Source organism: Vicugna pacos, chromosome 5 (assembly GCF_048564905.1).
Source record: "Vicugna pacos chromosome 5, VicPac4, whole genome shotgun sequence".
Lineage (NCBI taxonomy): Eukaryota > Metazoa > Chordata > Mammalia > Artiodactyla > Camelidae > Vicugna > Vicugna pacos.
Window position 1 is genome coordinate 15,334,296 of NC_132991.1, and position 18,163 is coordinate 15,352,458.

Sequence of the window (18,163 nt, forward strand, 5' to 3'; positions counted from 1 at the left end):
ACAAAGGTCGTGTGGGCAGAGTGAAGGGAACAGGATGCTGAGTTTGGAGGGCAGCTCGTGCTGGGACATGGTGAGCCTTGCTGCACGTGGTGTGGAGTTGAGGCTTCATTCTGATGGTGATGGATGTGTTCGGAGAGTTTCTGAACATGGAGATGACCTGATCTGATTTATAGTTTACACAGGTCATTGAGCTTGTGGGGAGAACTGGCTGTGAGGACGCCTAGATGTCAGGTAGGAGATCAGGTCAGAAAAGTGAGTATCCAGTATAAGGTGATGACAGGATAGACTCAGGGGAAGGGAGGGAGATGGTGATAAGGGATTGGATACTTCAGTTCAAACCTGGCCCCTCTCTGTCTTCATCTCCCATCCCTTTCCCACATTAATTTCACTCCAGCCACACACATCTTCTTGTACTTCCCCCAGGTCTACACTTACTCTATTTTTAATATCATTTATCATTTCCTGAAATTATGCATATGTACACGTGCAATACATGCACACACTCACCTGTCCCTTCTTTGACTTTCTCTCCTGCTGGCATGTCAGTGCCCTGAGGGTGAGCAGGGACTTCCTCAGATTTATCGCTGAGTCCCGAGTGCCTAGGATGCTCAAAAGCGTTAGTTACTAAAGGAGTACATGAAATGGAAGGACACATAGCTGATATCAGTATCACATTGTTTGTATTTGAAAAATTACCACCGTGACCACTGAGGTTTTAATTGCAGTAGTAAGCACACCAAGGACATCAAACTGTAATATCAATTTAATAAAAGTGGAGACGTATTTGGTTAACATTGTTGGGTTTAAATCATTGGGAGAAAAAGAAAAAAGGGATTTGTGTCACCTACAGAGAGGTTCTGCTTGCAGTGAGGGAGGTAAAAACGAAAAGGAGCAACTTTGAATCTATTCGTTTATTGCAGAGAGATTTGTCACGTTCATTTACTTCTAGAACCATCCAGCTGTTAATTTGTATTTTGGTTGGGAAAGACTTTCAGGGAAATAGTTAATCTCCCCCTGTGCTATATGTGTTCACAGAATTGGTTTTCCTGAGCTACAGTCAAAACGAGGTAAATCTATCATCAGAAAGCACACAGCGGGGTGAGTATAGCTCAGACGTAGAGCGCATGCTTAGCACACATGAGGTCCTGGGTTCAATCCCCAGTGCCTCCATTAAATAAACAATAAACCTAATCATCTCCACCCCCACCCCCCCAAAAAAGCAGTCTTCCCCAAAGAAATCAGCATGTAGCCATTCTAAGGATCGAGAATGGGAGCCAGCCAGATGGAGAAGAGCAGTGACCTGTGAGCCCTGGGAGGGGAGTGGTGGGCAGCCAGCAGTCACGTCTTTCCCTCTGGACTTGTGGCTTAAGGGCAGCCTCTAAGGGCAGAGGGGCTTGGTTTGAATCCCGGTCCCTCAATCATGTGACTTGGCCTTGTGACCTCAGGCAAGTTACTTAGCTTCTCTGTGTCTCAGTGCTGTCATCTATAAAATGAGAATAACAACAGTACTTACCCTACGAGGTTGCTATGAGTGAGTGAATTAAATTCTTAGGTCTCAGAACCATGTCTGGAATAAGCAATTACTCAAAACTGTTCAGCTGTTGCTACTATTGAATGGGGGAAATTTTCTAGTTTGCATAAATTTTAGCAGATACAAGCTATGTGATGGGGACCTGAGTACTGAAACAGTGTGTAGCACTGAGGTCAATGGGAAATGTGTGTTGGGGGCAGTATTTTAACAGCAGCTGGGGGACTGCAATCCAGTTCCGATGCTAACCACCTGGAGTTCATGCAGATCCCAGAAGTTAAAGGGTTTGGTCCCAATAAGATTGTCCCCACTTCAGATGTCAACTGCCATTGGGGTCCCTAGACACTGACACTTGTGACTGCCTACAAATCCGGGGGGCTCCCATGACTCGCTAATTTACTAGAATGATTCAGAACTCAGGAAAGTGCTATACTCATGGTTACAGTTTCATTTGAAAGGATGTAGATCAATTGAAGAGATGCACAGGAGAGGTCTGAGAGGGTTCCAAATGCAGAGCTTCCATGCCCTCTCCCCGTGGGATCACGATGTGTTACCTTCTTGACACATCATTGCATACACCAACCAGGAAGCTCTGCTGAGTCTGGTGTCCAGAGTTTTTGTTGAAGTTTCATTGCGCTGGCATGATTGATTGACTCGTTTGTTGGCCCTGTGGATGAACTCAGTCTCCAGCCTCCCTCCTCTTCTCCAGATTGGCCTCAAAGCCCTAAATGAGCTAAATCATGTGGGTGATCTTGCTGGTGACCAGCCCCCAATCTGAGGCTTCTCCTCTCTTACACAATCTCAGGTGTGATCCAGGGGGCTCAAGAATAACAATGACACTTTGTTACTCAGGAAATTCCAAGGATTTATAGTCTCCCTTTCAGGAACCAAGGACAAAGACCAGTCAGACTATTACACAATGGGGGGTTATATTTGAGTTAGCAAGATACAAGGTGGTGGCCTGGCAAGGGAGCCCGGCCTCTGCCTGGTCTTGGTGTCTTCCCTCTAATCCTATGTCTGTCAGGTTGGATTTGTGGTTAGGCAGCAATGTGTGATTAGCCTTTAACTCTAGCTTTCCTTTCTTTAGAGCAGCTTTATATAGTCTCATGGTGATTAAGCTGTCTTGTGGGATCTCATAGTGACCTTCTATTAAATAAGTCACGAAGACAGCGTTTCTGAATGTGAGTCTTTCTAAGAACTGTTCTGTGATGCTCTGTGAATATGGTGAGTTGCTGACTGGTCATAAGCTATCTTTCTGGCTCCCAGAGGTACCCTTCTCAATATGCGCACCCCAAATCTGGCTTGTAGGTGGGCAGACCTTCTGGATCTGATGTTCTTGGCCACAGAAGACCTGAGGTCTGATGATCCGCAGGCTTGTGGGAAGCCGTTTTCTGTGATTGTCCGTGTTACTCTCAGCAGTCATTAGGGAATGCTCACCTAGTTTTCCCATTTGTTCTTTGATGCCTGTAGCAAGTGTGATTTTTATATTCCATGTCTTTGAGTCTCTGCTTTTCCTTTCGTATTCCAGACTGCTCACTTACGTGACTGTCAGTAAAGGTTCTTCCCTGCAATTAAAGATGGCATGTTTCTAGAAGCATTTTCATCTTTTCTTAAACATTTGTAACCCCCTCCCAAATTCTGTTGGGTAGCATTACCCAGAAAGGTTTATGAGGATCTGACGAGGGTCTGAGTGGCTGAAACACCCTAAGTAGATAAGAAGCTCACGGGAGGCCCTTTGCTTCCAAATCCTTTTTTTTTCAATTGTGGCAAAATATATATAACATAAAATGTATCATTTTAACCATTTTTAAGTGTGCAGATCAGTGGCATCAAGTACAATTCACATTGTTGGATATCCTTCCCCACCACCCATCTCCAGAACTATTTCATCTTCCCCGCTGAAACTTGGTACCCATTAAAGGACGACTCCCCCGCCTCCTCCCCCCAGCCCCTGACAACCGCCGTTCTCTTCCTGTCTATTTGCCTTGGCCTCTTTTAGGTACCTCACATAGCTGGAATCATATGATACTTACCCTCTTGTGACTGGCGTCTTTCACTTACAATGTCTTCCAGGTTCATCCATGTTGTAACATGTGACAGAATTTCTTTCCTCTTTAAGGCTAAATAAGACTCCAGCGCACATGGATACCACATTGTGTTTGTCCATTCTTCCGTCAGTGGATGGAAGCCAGTGGTTGCCTCTACCATTTGGCTATTGTGAATAATGCTGCTGTGAATATGGGTGTGTAAATATTTGTTCCAGTCTTACTTTCAGTATTTCCAGGAGTGGAGTTGCTGGATTCCCAAATCCTTCTTTACACAGGAAACAAATAAACCATTTTCTTTTACGTGATGAATGTGACCAGGCCAGTAGTTCCATGCCAAAGTAATAAACCCAGGTCACTTTTTGATGAGTGAGCCAATGGGAAGTTAATAGTCCACTTTCTGATTCGACTTAGAACCGATGGCTCTGTTCATCACTTATGGGACAGCCCACCAATGGTAATATTGAACATGAAATTAAAGGTCAGGGAGTAGCTGGCAGGATGTATTTCCAGAGAGCTCCCCACCAGATGTGAATCTTATCCGTTCTCTGCTTCTTCCAGAGCATTCTCCATGTGGTTGTATGGTGTAGTGGTTAAGAGCCTGGACTCTGCAACCAAATTAAGCTGGGTTCAAACTCCAGCTCCTCCACTTATCAGATGGGCAGATGACCTCCCCTTCCTGTGCCTCATTTTCCCCATCCATACAATGGGATTAAGAACAGAACCCTCCTCAACAAATGTAAATCTCAGAACAGTGCCAGCACATAGGAAGTACGATGGTTGTGGTTTTTATTAGCAGTAGTCATATGCACCTATCTGACTGGCAAGTCATTTTTCAAATGCCAGTAAAATACGGTTCATAAAAACTTCAGTGAACGTGCAGGGTATACAAGCATTCTTTCACCTCACTAGTGGAGTATAAATTGGTATAACTTTTCTGAAAGAAAATGTGGGGATATTACTATATCAGAAGCTTAAAAATTCTCTTATTTGGTCATTCCTTTCTTCTAAGGAAATCTCTGAAATGACAAAGGTGGGAGTGAGAGGTGGTTTATTTTTGTTATTTTCTAACATAGAAAAATTCAGAGAAAAATAAATGCCTAATACTGTGGGATTATTTAAGGGAAAACATGGTAAAATAGTGGAGTGGTATTTAGCTTTTAACTTGTGACCAAAAGATATTTCTTGTCATGAGAAAGCATTTAAAATGTGTCATTAAGATATATAAGCAGGCTGTTAGAAAGAAATTTAGTACTATTTTTGTGATACCTATGTATGTGTATATCCATACGATGTGTGTGTGAAATATACCAAAATCTTAGCAGTAGATATCTGAGTGGTGGGATGATAACCAGAAAGACGACAAATTTTAAAAATCAATTATTTGGCTTTGAGCAAATCTTTGATATCGGGCAAATGTTATGTTTCTATTAGAGGAAAAGATAGTAATTTCACTTGGAAAAGGTAGATTCTGGTTGGTTAGATGAGGCTCTAAGAGCCACAGAGGGAGAACTGTGCAGAGGGGCCATCCTGATAGGGGTTCCCAGCACCCAGTGATGGGCTGACTTTTCCCCTGGCGGCTGGCTTTGTGCCCAAGCTGAGGTGCACCTGCCCCCAGAGTCCTCTGCCCAGGGTCCAGGCTTGGATGTGAACCCCTCCAAGTCTTCTAGCATCAGTGGATGCAGGGCAATCTCCCCTGCCTTCCATGCCCGGAGTCCTCGTGCTTTCTGAAGGAATTTTGAGCTGAGACACTGGGGGGTTTGCTGGGATTCCTGCAAGCTGGGAGAGTGTTGTTTAATCACGCTCGGATGAAAGCTGGCTTCCCGTTTTGGGATCTCATTTTCCAGTCTTGTGAAGTCTTCCTGGCATGCCTAACGCAGACATTTATGTCCTTGTAGTTTTGTGCATAAAAGGGTAAAAATAAACTTGCTGGCTGCTCAGAATTGATCCTGAGCAATGCATCTTCCGCTGGACGTGTGTGCCAGATGGCGCTGCACCTCCTACCGGGTTAACGAATAGGCAATTGCTGGGAACCTTGAGTTGCTCTTGAATCGTTCCCTGCACCTTAAACACGAAACTCTGCCAGTGGCAATTTGCATTTGTTTCTTTTTCTCTCCCTCTTTTGATTTGAGGAAGGAGAAGGAGGTGACACGTCCCTCTGGAATCATTTCTCATGAGTTGAGTTAGTTTTACTGCCAGTGTTGTATAGATGTGTCTCCCTAAATCAACATATGCTGTGCCGATGTCTGGGAAAAGCACATTTCTTCTCATAGCTGTCTGTAGGGTAACGGTAGCTTTAAAATACAGTTCTACTATTGTGAATTATTAGGGAAATGCAAATTAAAGCTACAATGAGGTACCACCATCATCAAATAGTTTACAAATAATACATGCTGGAGAGGGTGTGGAAAAAGGGAACTCTCCTACGCTGTTGGTGGGAATGTAAACTGGTGCAGCCACTGTAGAGAACAGTATGGAGGTCCCTTAAAAAACTAAAAATAGACTTACCGTATGATCCAGCAACCCGACCCCTGGGCATGTATCTGGAGAAAACTAAGTTGAAAAGACACACGCACCCCAGTATTCATAGCAGCACTATTTACAATAGACAAGACATGGAAGCAACCTAAATGTCCATTGACAGATGGCTGGATAAAGAAATTGTGGTATATATGTGGTATACATACATATACACACACACACACACATCCATAGACACACACAGTGGAATACTACTCAGCCATAAAAAAGAATGAAATAATGCCATTTGCAGCAACATGGATGGACCTAGAGATTATCATACTAAGTGAAGTAAGTCAGACAGAAAAAGACAAATAATATATGATTTCACTTATATGTGGAATCTAAAATATGACACAAATGAACTTACTTACAAAACAGAAACAGACTCATAGGCATGGTAACCATTGTTTGTTTTCTAAAGGGGAAAGGAGGGAGAAGGATAAACTAGGAGTTATGATTAACAGATACACACTACTGTGTATAAAATAGGTAAACAAGCATACTGTATAGCACAGGGGACTGTATTCAATATCTTGTAATAAACTATAATGGAAAAGAAAAACAAATCCAGTTCTGCTTCTGCCTTATGTGGAATAGAGTGCCTGTTGGTATTAGTGTGAAGGATGCCAAAAAAACCGTGCTGGGGGCTGTAATACCACTTCTGGGACGGTGTTCCAGGTCCATTCGTGTCGCTCATTCCTGCTCTGACCTTGTGCAATAACTTCAGGAAGCTAAGAGAGAATTGAAGCTGGGAGCCATTTTGCCAATATCCACAAGGCTTTTCTTTATGATCCCAGTGAGTTGCTCAGGCTCTTACCACCCAGCAGTATTTTATTAGTGGCAGTGGCTGTGAAGGTCATGTGTCTTATTTTTTTCACGGCCTCTGACCTCAAATGTCCCCAGAATACAGTCGGCATTGGGGTCGTGCATAATGAAGTTTGCTGACCTCCAGGACAAACAGCCTTTGGAACATTCCTGTCAACAGTTTGGATTCCTTTGAGGTCCCAAACCAATGTTGCATTTCTCACCCACCCGAGAGGGTGACCTGAATCCAAATTAGACGATACTGTACTAGAATTGAATCCTTGTTAAGTCTTCACAAATGTTAACACCCTCGACATTTTTAAACTTGACTTGGAAAAATGTTTTCAGGGCAAAGTTTCCTGTTCTGGAGAAGGATTCATCTTTTCGGAGGTTCTGAAATAGTCTTTTGATTTTAGTCTGGGCATTGCCTCTAACAGTTTTTACATTTTTATCCACTTAAGTTAGAGAGTAATTTTCTAGAAGTTACCCTAGAAATTACAGAGGGAAGAAAGTTTCAAGTAAACATTTAATCATGGAGTCAGAAATGTCCCCTAGTACCCTGTGTTTATCTCCAATATGGGATGTAGCATGTGGTTTTATAATTTACATGTGGGGACCCCTCTGTTTCCTTCACTAACTATGAGCTCTTTTGGAATGGGTTGCCTTTGGCCTCATTCATTTTTGAATTGCTAATAAATATCTACTGCATGAAGTGAATCCCACTGGAAGGTTTGCCTGGAGCCTTTTTAATGTCTATAACCTTTGTTGTATCTGATGCCGGTGTGTATGTGTGTGCGTTTGGGGAAGAACTTCTGAATGGGCCGGGTGATCTCCTTAGCTGACATTTCTTTGTGTAGATTGTGTTAAGGAGTGGCCTTTATTCTACGTGCTGTGCTGGAGAAGACTCCCGGTTAGATCTGCAAGGACCGGGGACTCGGAGCTTTGCTCTGCCCGTAACTGGCTTGTGTTCTCCAACAAGTCGCTTCATATATCTGGGCATCTAGAACAAATGGTCTTGGAGGTCCCTCCACCTTTTCAATGCTGTGAGCTTCAGAATAAGAGAGACTTGCTTTATTTGGGAGGAACTCCAGGGTAAAGGTTTAGGTGATGCTTATGGAATTAAAAGTCACCTTCCCCCAGCTTATCATTTGAGGCCGGTCTCCACAGGCTCCTGTTTCCTACCCCTGTGTATGGTTTGTTCTTTGGTGGTTGAATTTTCTCATTGCCCGTTTTGTTCTTGAACCTCTTGTTAGACATTTGTTTAGTCCCTGTGCCAAACTATAAGCAAGTGGCAGAAGTGGGAATTTCCACTGAGGGTAGCATTGGTCCAGATTTGCCTCGTGCTTGGGGATGGTGACCACAACCTATCCTTGCTGTTTGTGAAAATATCGTTTCCCTTATCTTTGAAAAGAGAGATTTGAGGCTGTTGCTTCTGGTGTTCAAGTACTAGCATGGAGTGTGTGTGTGTGTACTTTTTTTTTTTCTGCAGATCTTTAGGTAAAAACAAATCTATATAGTATCTAAGGGAACTTTTGAAAACATTGTTTAATGTGTGTATGTCTTTTGATTCAATGTAGGATCTGTTTTCAAAGCAAAATGATCATTTTTAAAAAGTATGACTTAGTGAACTAGCCAATTGCTTTTCTATTAGGTCCAAAGTTGTCTTTCTTTGAAGTGCAAGTTGAATTAATGACAGGTGATGCTCCTGAGTGCCATGGAGCTTCAAGTCCACCTTTATCCTTTAAACTCTGAGTCTCCCATCGTAAGGGACTAAGGTATAATAGTTTAAGACAGATTCTTGTGGTGGTTTGATTTACGTGGAGACCTCCTTAACGCATAGGGTCTGCTTTTGAATTTTCAGTAATTTTAAAATCAAGATGCATTATTCAAGAGTTTCATTCATTAGTTCACCATTCATTGCATTCTTGCTGTGCCAGGCTCTGAGATGCATGCAGTGGAAGGGGGTTGGTGATGAGGGTTACAAAGATGAATAAGCAGTTTCTGGCATCAAGAGCCCAGCAGACTCGGAGATTAACAGGCATATGTACCACAATATATGACATTCCTTTTTTTTTTTTTAAAAAAAGTACTCTAAGCCTTTAGGAATTGGGACATTTTTTACACTTGAACTTGGCTATGATGAGGAATTTTCCAGGTCAGGGCGGGCCTTCCAGGCAGAGGGAGCAGCATTAGCATTGGAGAAGTGATGCTGGACTTGTTTCAGAAGTTGTGAATAGTTTACATGGTAATTATTGGAAGATGACTGACTTCGGAAGAGGCATCGATTGGCCCAAAGAGGAAAGCTCGTATTTTCAGGTGGGTCTCACACTTAAAGTTTGATGTTTGGGATTAAAGGGAGATTTTTGAGGCTCCTGACGTAACTTGCTCTCCTTTGGAGTTGGAGATGCTAATGTGCACCATATTGTTAGGCTGAGGAGGAAAAGGAGGGGCGAAGGGGTCACTTCTTGATCAGTAGTTCTTTTATTCCATGTAGGAAAGAAACCCTTGTATAATGATGCATGTGCACCTGCTTTAACAGAAATTCCGAATGATAGTGACTTCAACAAGCTAGAGTTTCATTTTCTTTTGCATTAAAGTCAGCTGGCTTGGTCCTTCTCTGCTAAAGCCTCGGGGCCTGGGCTCCTTCCACTGGGTTGCTCTGCCATCTCCAGTGTTGCTCTCCTTTCTGTGGCCCAAGATAAAGGAGAAGAAGGGGTGAGAGGAAGGGCAAGGGGAGATGAGGACCCAGAAGTCACACTTGTTTCTTCAACTCTTACCCGGTCACATGGGCAGAATTCGGTCACATGGCCACCTACTGTCAGAGATGCTTGTGCTGTGCTCAATTTCTTCTTCTGTGGTAGGGGTGGAGAAGGTTTCGGGGGGACCAGTAGCGGTCTAACACAGCCTTGCTCGGACCTTGTCCTCTGCAGCTGCAGCTGTTGGTAACTAGAACTAAAAGCTTCTTTAAACCCCAAGTAATCAAGAAGGTAGCCACAGCCCACTTTCACACTGAAACATGAGACAGATTTTAAGATCTCTGTCTGCCTCTTCTGCCTCACCGAGCCTATGAGCGGGCCTGTAGCTGCCCTCCGGGAGCCCCTCGTCACTGGCAATACAAATGCCCTGGTGGACACGCACATCTCTCGCTCTCAAGGTCTGTCCGGCTCTGAAGATTTCTAGCACTCTGACCCAGCGTTCCTCAGGGCTGCCAAGCAGCTGACAGCAATGCCTAGGAAGTTTTCTGGAAGAAGACTCCTTTTGCTCTTGGGTCCAGCTGGATGGGAGGCTGGGCTGTCTTGGGCCACCTGGACTCCCTCCAAGGTGGCTGAGTTAATGCAACCTCTGGGGCATTTTGGTACAAAGCAGCATATGCACCTGGAGTTCCCTTGGTGTCGGTGAGCCTAGTCAAACCACCCTTGCCATGCTTCTTAGAGCAGCTGCTCCCTAACTGCCCCGTGATCAGAACCCCCTGGAGGAGGTGCCGGATAAATGTGCGGGTTCCTGCATCCACCATGGGAGACTCTAGCCGGTTCTGAGTGAGGTGCCAGGTGTGGACTTTGAAGCAACACCTCCTCCTTGTGGAACTGACGGTGGGGCAGGTTGGGGAATCACTGCTTTGTAAGCTTTCTCTTACTACTAATAGCTCTCGGTAACTGCGGCTCATTTCCCCTTCCACTGAGGGGGTTGTCTTACAGCTCTGCTTCTAAGTGCTTAGCGCTGGGCTGTTTCTGATGCTTGCTCAGTAAGTATCAAAGAGACAGAAGTTGATTTTCTGAACAAACGGTATTTGTGTACCACTCCCAGGTTCCCTTGAAATGTATCCTCATGGCATATTAAGTTGTCTTCAAACATGTTGGTTAACAGAAGGTAAAAATTAGCACACCAGGAAATGTTGCTTGTGGACCATTTCAGAGAAATTAAATTCTTTCCTGTCTTCCAAAATTGGTGATAGATTTGCAAGTAAACATTAAACTCCATTCTGGAGTTGTTAAAGTAAGTCAGTGTTTCGCAGGGAAATCTTTTCCATGTCATCTGGCTAAATTCTTAGAGGACCGAATTCCTGTCCTTTCTCTATGCCTCCCATCCTCCGCTCCTCACGGGAAGACAGGATGTTTTCCTGTTTCCTGGTAGCTCGGAAGCTGTGTATCCCCTAAGACCAAAGCTCACAGGATGGGGCTGGAGTCCTGGAGGGCGTCAGGGCAGGGTGGTGGAAGCCGTGGGACCAGCTGTTGCTTGAAAGCCACTTTCCCTTTTGTGCCACCTGTGGCAGCCGGCCTGCTCTCTGATGGGAGCTGGCATGGCAGGGCTGCCTGCAGCTGTATTTTGTTAGCTTGCTTTGTTTTCTTTTTCTCAGAACAGTAGCCTGTTCCTCGTTGTTCCATTCACTCTGTGGGGAGGGAAGATTAAATCTCTGTTTAGAAAAACAGGATGATTTTTACCCTGTTCTGCATGCTGGTCCGACAGCTCTTTAATGTCTGTATTCTGTAATTTTCTCCAATGGTTTGATCATTCTGATATTTATTCTGTGGGTTTGTTCCCTTTGTCATGCAGGATGTTCTTCTTCAGGTGTACCTGGAATCCCTTGCTCTTTCTTCTTTTCTTCTCCTCCCTTGCTATTTGCACTTTCAGCTTTGGGAGGGTGACCCCAACATCCTTTGCTTGGGAAATGGCTCTGCCTAATGGCTGGTCCACTTTTGCTCCTTAGTCCTTTTGGTTTGAGGGAAGCAGGTGATTGCTTGGGTACCAGCTGGATGCTGTGTGTGTGAAAGTGGGGCAGATGGCTGAACTGACCATGGTTCTTGCCTGCAAGAAGCTTCCGTAGTCCAGCAAACGTAACACTTTACGCATAATTAAAGCTGTTGACTAGAAGTATGCTTCTGGAATACCAGAGGATTTGTATTTTGAGATCAACTTCTCTGAAACTAAGACTTGATTACATTGGCCTCTGCAGATAGCAGTAAGCTTTTTATTTGGAAAATGATGACTGTTTTAGCTGACTCTCCTGCCCCCGCCAATAAAGGCTGAGAAAGTCACAACTTTGTGGGAGTGTTCCAGAAATATGTGGGTGGCTGACCTTGGTAAGGACACCAGTAGTCATGCTTGAAGGGTTTCAACTGATTTTCTGCCAAGAGAATGTAGCTTTCAGCCTGAATGCTTCAGACAGGGCTGTCTGGAGGTCCCCTGACACTGTCTTCCTTTGTGAGTTCTTCTGGAAATTCCTCTTGTGTCTGCAGTGATGCTGCCTTCAAGGGGCGCAGCTCTGTTTCCTGGACCATGGCAGTCGTTACCAGTTGGTGGTACCACTGATCTCTCTCTCTTCTCTATTTAGCCACTCTTTGTGCTTCACTCCCTAAATGTAACCAGATAAACCCAATTCGGTGCAGGTCAAGTGTTTCTCAATGTCATCTCCATTGGCTGTTAGCCTTTCTCCATTTATTCATTCATTCGAGGAATAGATGAGCTCTTACTATGCACTGGGCCCTGGTCTCATCACCAAGGATGGGTGCGGGGAGTGAGGAGTGGGATGAAAGAAGGCGGGTGAGGTGGCAGAAGGCCAGGTCGAGACCGTCTGCACACAGCCAAGGTAAGGAGTCTCCAATCTGCCTGCAGTGTAAAGGGAATCGTTGGAATGAAAGAGGACGGTCCTCCTGAGGATGCCTGTGCAGACGGCCTCACATTTCCACCAGGGCCAGTATCCTGGGTTTCTTACTTGTGTGTGGACAGTGTTATACGTTTGATTTCCTTCCTGGAAGTGACATGACATGCCATCCCGACAGCCTTAGTCGACTCATCCCACACAACCCAGGGCTTTATCCGCTGCAGCAGAAGCTGTCCTTGGTGATTATCTCGACTCGTGGAGGTGCTGCGGGAAGGAAAGTTCAGGCCACCCTTACCTGCCCGTCTGTCCCCGTGTTGATATTAACTAATGCTCCTTCTTGACTCTTGCTGCTGTAGGGAGAGGAAGGAAATTGAAATATGCCTGGAGCACATCATCATGACCCACATCCCGAGAGCTAAGGCTGCCTTTTCTGCAACCTCCTTCCCCTTTTCCTTCCCCACTTGGGGCTGTGCCTAGAGTTTTCTATCTCTTCCTCGGCTCTTCTTGTAAATGGTCACCAGGGCTCCTAGTCTTACAGACTTGAAGGTCATGTGTTATATAGCATAATAAAATGCACAGTCACAGACTTTAAGTCACATCAGTGCCTGGGTTTTCTATAAGCTACTTTGGATTTCGAACACAAGTGAAAAAAAAGTGGGTTTATTCTTCCGTTTGGGGAGCTTATCTGTTGTTTTTTGGCTTAGCTACCTTCATTAAAGACCTGCTTTGTGCCTGATCTTCGTCCTGGTGCTGTTTCTGGAAAATGAAGAGGATGTGGCCTTGCCCTCCCTGACCTAGTTGAGGCAGGTTGACCTGAGAACCAGAAAGTCTTAAGTGAAAATGCAGAGATAGGCCCAGGGGGCGGTGGGAGCTCCAAGTGTCTTTTGGGGGCACTAAAGGGCGGGGTGTCTTCTTCCGGAGATGGCGGAGTGGGGTGGGCTAGCGCAGGCCTCTCCTAGGCTTTGGCCGTAATAAGCCAGTGCTTGTTCTCTGTCCCCTCTGTTTGGAAAGCCTCTTTCTTTTTCATATTCTTCTATATTTGAAAACCAGCAGATGGGAGAAAAAGATGCGATGATGGGGGGAGGCAGGGGGGAAGAGCAGTCAGTCGGATGCCCCCCGAAGCCTCTGGAGGCTCCTTGGAAAAGAAGTCACCATCTTCTGCCGCATCCGGTCAACCTGTGACAGCTCCAGGCACGTGAACCAATTTCGATGATTTGTCTTCAGCTCCTTTTCTCCCCTTGCCTTCAGGGTGACCTGTGCTTGTCAGCTCCCCCGGGCGGGTGTTCTTGTCAAGTGAGGTAACAGCTGCCCAATGCTAATGAGAAGACAGAGCGGTCGGCCGCGGCGGCCACCGGCCGCCCGGTGCCAGCATCTTTAACTGCCTGACACACTGCTCAGGGGGCCGCACCCCGCCCTGCCAAGTGCCTGCTTCATTTCCTTTTTCTTTTTATTAACATGAGAGCAGCAACTCCCCGTCTCCTCAGACGCTGCTGATGCACACTCGGGCTTACACTGCTCTGTGCGCATCTGAAGTTTGTTGTCTGATACAAGCTGCCAGGGTTTGGTATGGTTGCTACATTAATTATTTTCCTTTCTATGATACGATAGTTGATTGATACTAATGAGTACATGCAATTAGTTTCATAGTATTATTATTGTTGAATCGTTGTTGTCATTATTACGGAATTGCTTTGAAGCCACCCAGCCCAAGGACCCACACCTGCGGAGAACTCTGTTATCTCTCTGTCCTCCTTTCCGCCATCCCCTGGCCTCCTGCTGCAGCAACCACTGGCCAGAATTTTCTGTTTCCTGTTCCTCATATAACTTCTCTACTTTGTGTCTGGCCCAGGTCTCAGTACCCGGTGAGGAGTGCTGTGGTACGTATCTGCTCCAGCTGCCAGCCCCCGTGGCCCAGTTCATGGTTTTTTCTTTTTTTTATTCGCGGATGAGTGAGTGAGTGGGGAATGTTTTTAGGGGCCTCCCCTACTGGTGAGATTCGCAATGACAACATCTCAAAAGAGTCTGTTTTAGCCGGGATCTTTTTTAAGTCAAACTTCATCCTATAACACCCCTTGTCTCCTTTCATGACAATGATTTTGTCCTGTTCTCTTTGCCATGCTGAATGCAAGTCATAGACAATATAACCTACCAGCACACATGATTGAAACAGAAAATCAATGCAACTTCCTAACTAATGTAAAGGAGAAAATGACAGTAATGCAAAATCAAATAGGTATTTCATTATCTAAATGCTTGGGCCCAACTATACTAAGAAGACAAAATGATGTCATCAGATTCCTGTGTGTATTGGTAGAATTGCCAATAAATGGAATACTGCGTTGATTTGGTGACTCACATTCCAGACGTGGCTATGTCATCAGTGATATGATTTTTTGTTTGTTTGTTTGTTTTAATGCTTAGTAGCTGGTGGTGAAGTTCAGAACAAAACAAAGTCTAGTCTTGGTTCGTTGTATACGAGAGTTGCATTCTGGAAAAATTTAGAATATGTTGAAACTGCAAAAATTATCCCCATCTGTGTTCCTGACCAGTGGGCCTTACTCTCCACAGCTGGTCAGAATTCCCTGGGCTGCTTGTTTATAATGATTTCTGGGCTCTACCCCTGGTGGTTCTGCAGGTCTGAGAGGGGCCCTGGAATCTGCATTTTTAGTGAGCCTACCAGATCATTCCAAAGATTGGTTTTGGGACAAGCTTTTAGATGACTTATTTGAACTCAGTCCTTATTCACCATGAGCGCTCTCTGAAGGAGCGTCCCTCCGAGTGGAAGGGAACACACAGAGCCCACTTATTTTAATGTTAAGAACAGTTGGTCTTCCAAGCTAAGGATCAGTCACAGGAGGAGTGATCAGATTTTTGGTTAGTCCTGGGAGGTCCTTTTCTAGCTCTATGATTCTTACATTAAAAAAAAGTGCATTTTCAAAGGTTCAGGTGATGGAAATATTCTATACCTAAAGAGATGCCCAGGGTCCTATGAGGCATGAAAGTATAAGGAGTCCAAGTGGTGCTCTGGAAGAGAGTGGGGACTGATCTGGCCTTAGCTCAACTCTGGTGACCGTAGCAAAGTCTCTCCACCACTTCAGAGCCTCCTTGGGACTCTCAAGGGCCCAAGGCATGTTGGGTTTAATAGACCCCTTCCTCCATTAAAAAAGGATTTGCAGATGCACACTACTGTATATAAAATAGATAAACAACAAGGTCCTACTGTATAGTCCAGGGAACTGTATTCAGTATCTTGTAATAACCGATAATGAAAACATGTGAAAAGGAATATATATGTGTGTCTAACTGAATCACTGTGCTATATACCAGGAATTAACATATTGTAAACTGACTATACTTCAAATTAAAAACAAAAGAATTGAAGATTATTGAAAATTATATTTTATGACTGCATCCCAGGTGGATTATGTTCATTTTTTCACTTCTGATTTAAAAAATAAATATTTTTGTGGCCCCTGAAAGTTTCAAGGACCCTCACCACTGTGCATGCTGTGACTCGTGGATAAGCCGGCCTTGCACCTTTCTGGACACCCTTTTCTTCATGCAGAGGGAGGTGGTAGTTCCTCTGCAGCTGTGCTGTAGGCATTAGATGAGATTTGAGCAAAACCATCTAGCCTGTTTACCACCTGGCACAGAGCAGGGTTGCTGTACACAGGCCAAGAGGAAGCATTCCATTTAAGAGCCAGCCTGTGCACGGGCATTGAAGAAGAGATCAGAAGTGTCCTTTCACTGCTTATTTTTCTTAATGAATCATGTTGTTTACATGGAGATTCATTTCCCTCCTAATCTTCATTTTGATTCAGGCCCACCCTCATTTCATATGTCCTCGTGATTCCAACCATCTGCTGGGTTTGACACCCCTCCCAGCCTGTGGGAGGACCCTGTGGTCGTGTACTCATCCTCCAGAGGAGATGCACGTGGTCCTACTGCTGCTGGGAGGGTTCCTTCCTCTCGGTGCTGGGTATTCGCACTTCTGCCCGCGTGCTCTTGTTCCCTACAGCATCCGCTTCGTCCCAGGCCAGGAGGTGATCTCTCAGGAGGTGGAATGGAGAGACTCAAAAGAAAACTTTGTTGTTAGCAAGCAGCACGATGCCCTGAGCTCTCTGAAGCAGCAGAAACAATGTAAGATGGAAGGGTAGGAAGCCAGCTAGCTGGTAGAAAGGAGAGAATGGGTCACAGAGATCAGAGAAGCCAGCAGAGGGGATGGGAGTGAGGTGCAGGAACCCGGGAAATCGTTATTCCGCAAAACCAGAGACTAAGATAATACGTTTTAGGGTGATTGGATACTGCCCTTGGATTGTAAAATCCTCAGCAGCTCATGACCATGTATTTATTGAACTCCCAATACATGCCAGGTGCCAGGGAGACCTTGGTAAAGGGTCCTGCCTTCTCCAAGCGTGTGCTCTACCGGAAGGCATCACACATGCATCAACAAACAGCGAAGACCTTTCCAGGTATTCCGAAGTTTTCCGAAGAAGGCAGAGTGGGGCAGGAGGAAGGCATGTGACTGAAGGGTTGCTTTTGCTGTTCTCAGGTTTTAATCGTTTGAGGTGAGGTCCCTGGGAGGGAAAAGGACAGTCATGTGTACATCGACAGGTGAGGAGCAGCGGGTTCTAAGGCTCTGAGATGGGATAAGCCTGGCATGTCCCAGGAGAGGTCAGAGACCAACGTGGGTTCATGCCAGTCAATCAGAAGAGACAGGGAGAGAGGTTGAGGGCTAGGCAGTGGCCAGATCACAGTCAAGTATGGAGCTGTTGTGTAGCTGGTAGCCCTGAGATAGTTTGTCAGTGGCAAGGGAGTTTGATTTCGCATTGAGAAAGATGACCAGCTGCCTTGTGGAGGATGAAGGCTGGTTGGAGGCAAGAGGGAGTCAGGGAGGGGGACAAGCTGGCGGTGGATGGCCAGAGTTTGCTTGGGAGGTGAGGGGAGCTTGCATTGGGGTTGAAGCAGTGGAGATAGTGAAAAATAGAGTTAGGGAAAATATTGGAGGCAAGGCTGGCAGAATTGCTGATGAATTAAATATGAGGACCTGGAGGCAGTGAGGAGAGCATGAAGGTGAAGGTGATTAGTTTTGTTCAGCGTCGGGTAGATGGTGGTGCCCTTGACTGAGCTGATGGGTGCTTCTGCTGTGAAATCAGCAGCTCTGTTTTTGAAATTTATTTTTTATTGAAGTGTAGTTGATTTAAATTGTTAATTTCAGGTGTACAGCAAAGCAGTTCAGTTATACATATACATACACATACATATATGTTCTTTCAGATATTTTTCCATTACAGCTTATTTATAGTTCCCTGTGCTATACACTAGGTCCTTGTTTGTTTATTTTATATACAGTACAAACCAGAAACAGCCTCTTGAACATAGGAAACAAATTATGGTTACTGAAGGGGAAAGGGCTGGGAGGGATAAAGTAGGAGTTGGGGATTAACAGAGACACACTGCTTTATATATCCAATAGATAACCAGCTCTGGGGCTGACTCAGTTGGGAGATTTCCTAAACATTCAAGTGGAGCTGCTGAGTGGGCACATGGACACAGCGAGGTGGAGCTCGCTCACGTGAGGAGTCAGGGGTGGGGAGATGAAAGGGAGATCGTGGGGCAGGGTACACTCACTAAGGCAGAGAAGACAGGAGAGCGTGGACAGAA

The 18,163-nt window shown here is 45.1% G+C and overlaps 1 protein-coding gene across 9 annotated transcripts in view; it reads left to right on the forward strand.

Annotated features, from left to right (window-relative positions):
• Positions 1–18,163, forward strand: part of MGAT5 (alpha-1,6-mannosylglycoprotein 6-beta-N-acetylglucosaminyltransferase) — a 330,723-nt gene that overhangs the window by 64,354 nt on the left and 248,206 nt on the right. The window contains exon 1 of one of the 9 annotated variants that reach the window (XM_072960892.1): positions 18,059–18,074. The exons of the other annotated variants lie outside the window; for them this stretch is intronic. The gene's annotated coding sequence lies outside the window, so the exon portion shown is untranslated. Of the gene's footprint in view, positions 1–18,058; positions 18,075–18,163 lie in introns of those variants that run through there. 9 annotated transcript variants of the gene reach the window in all.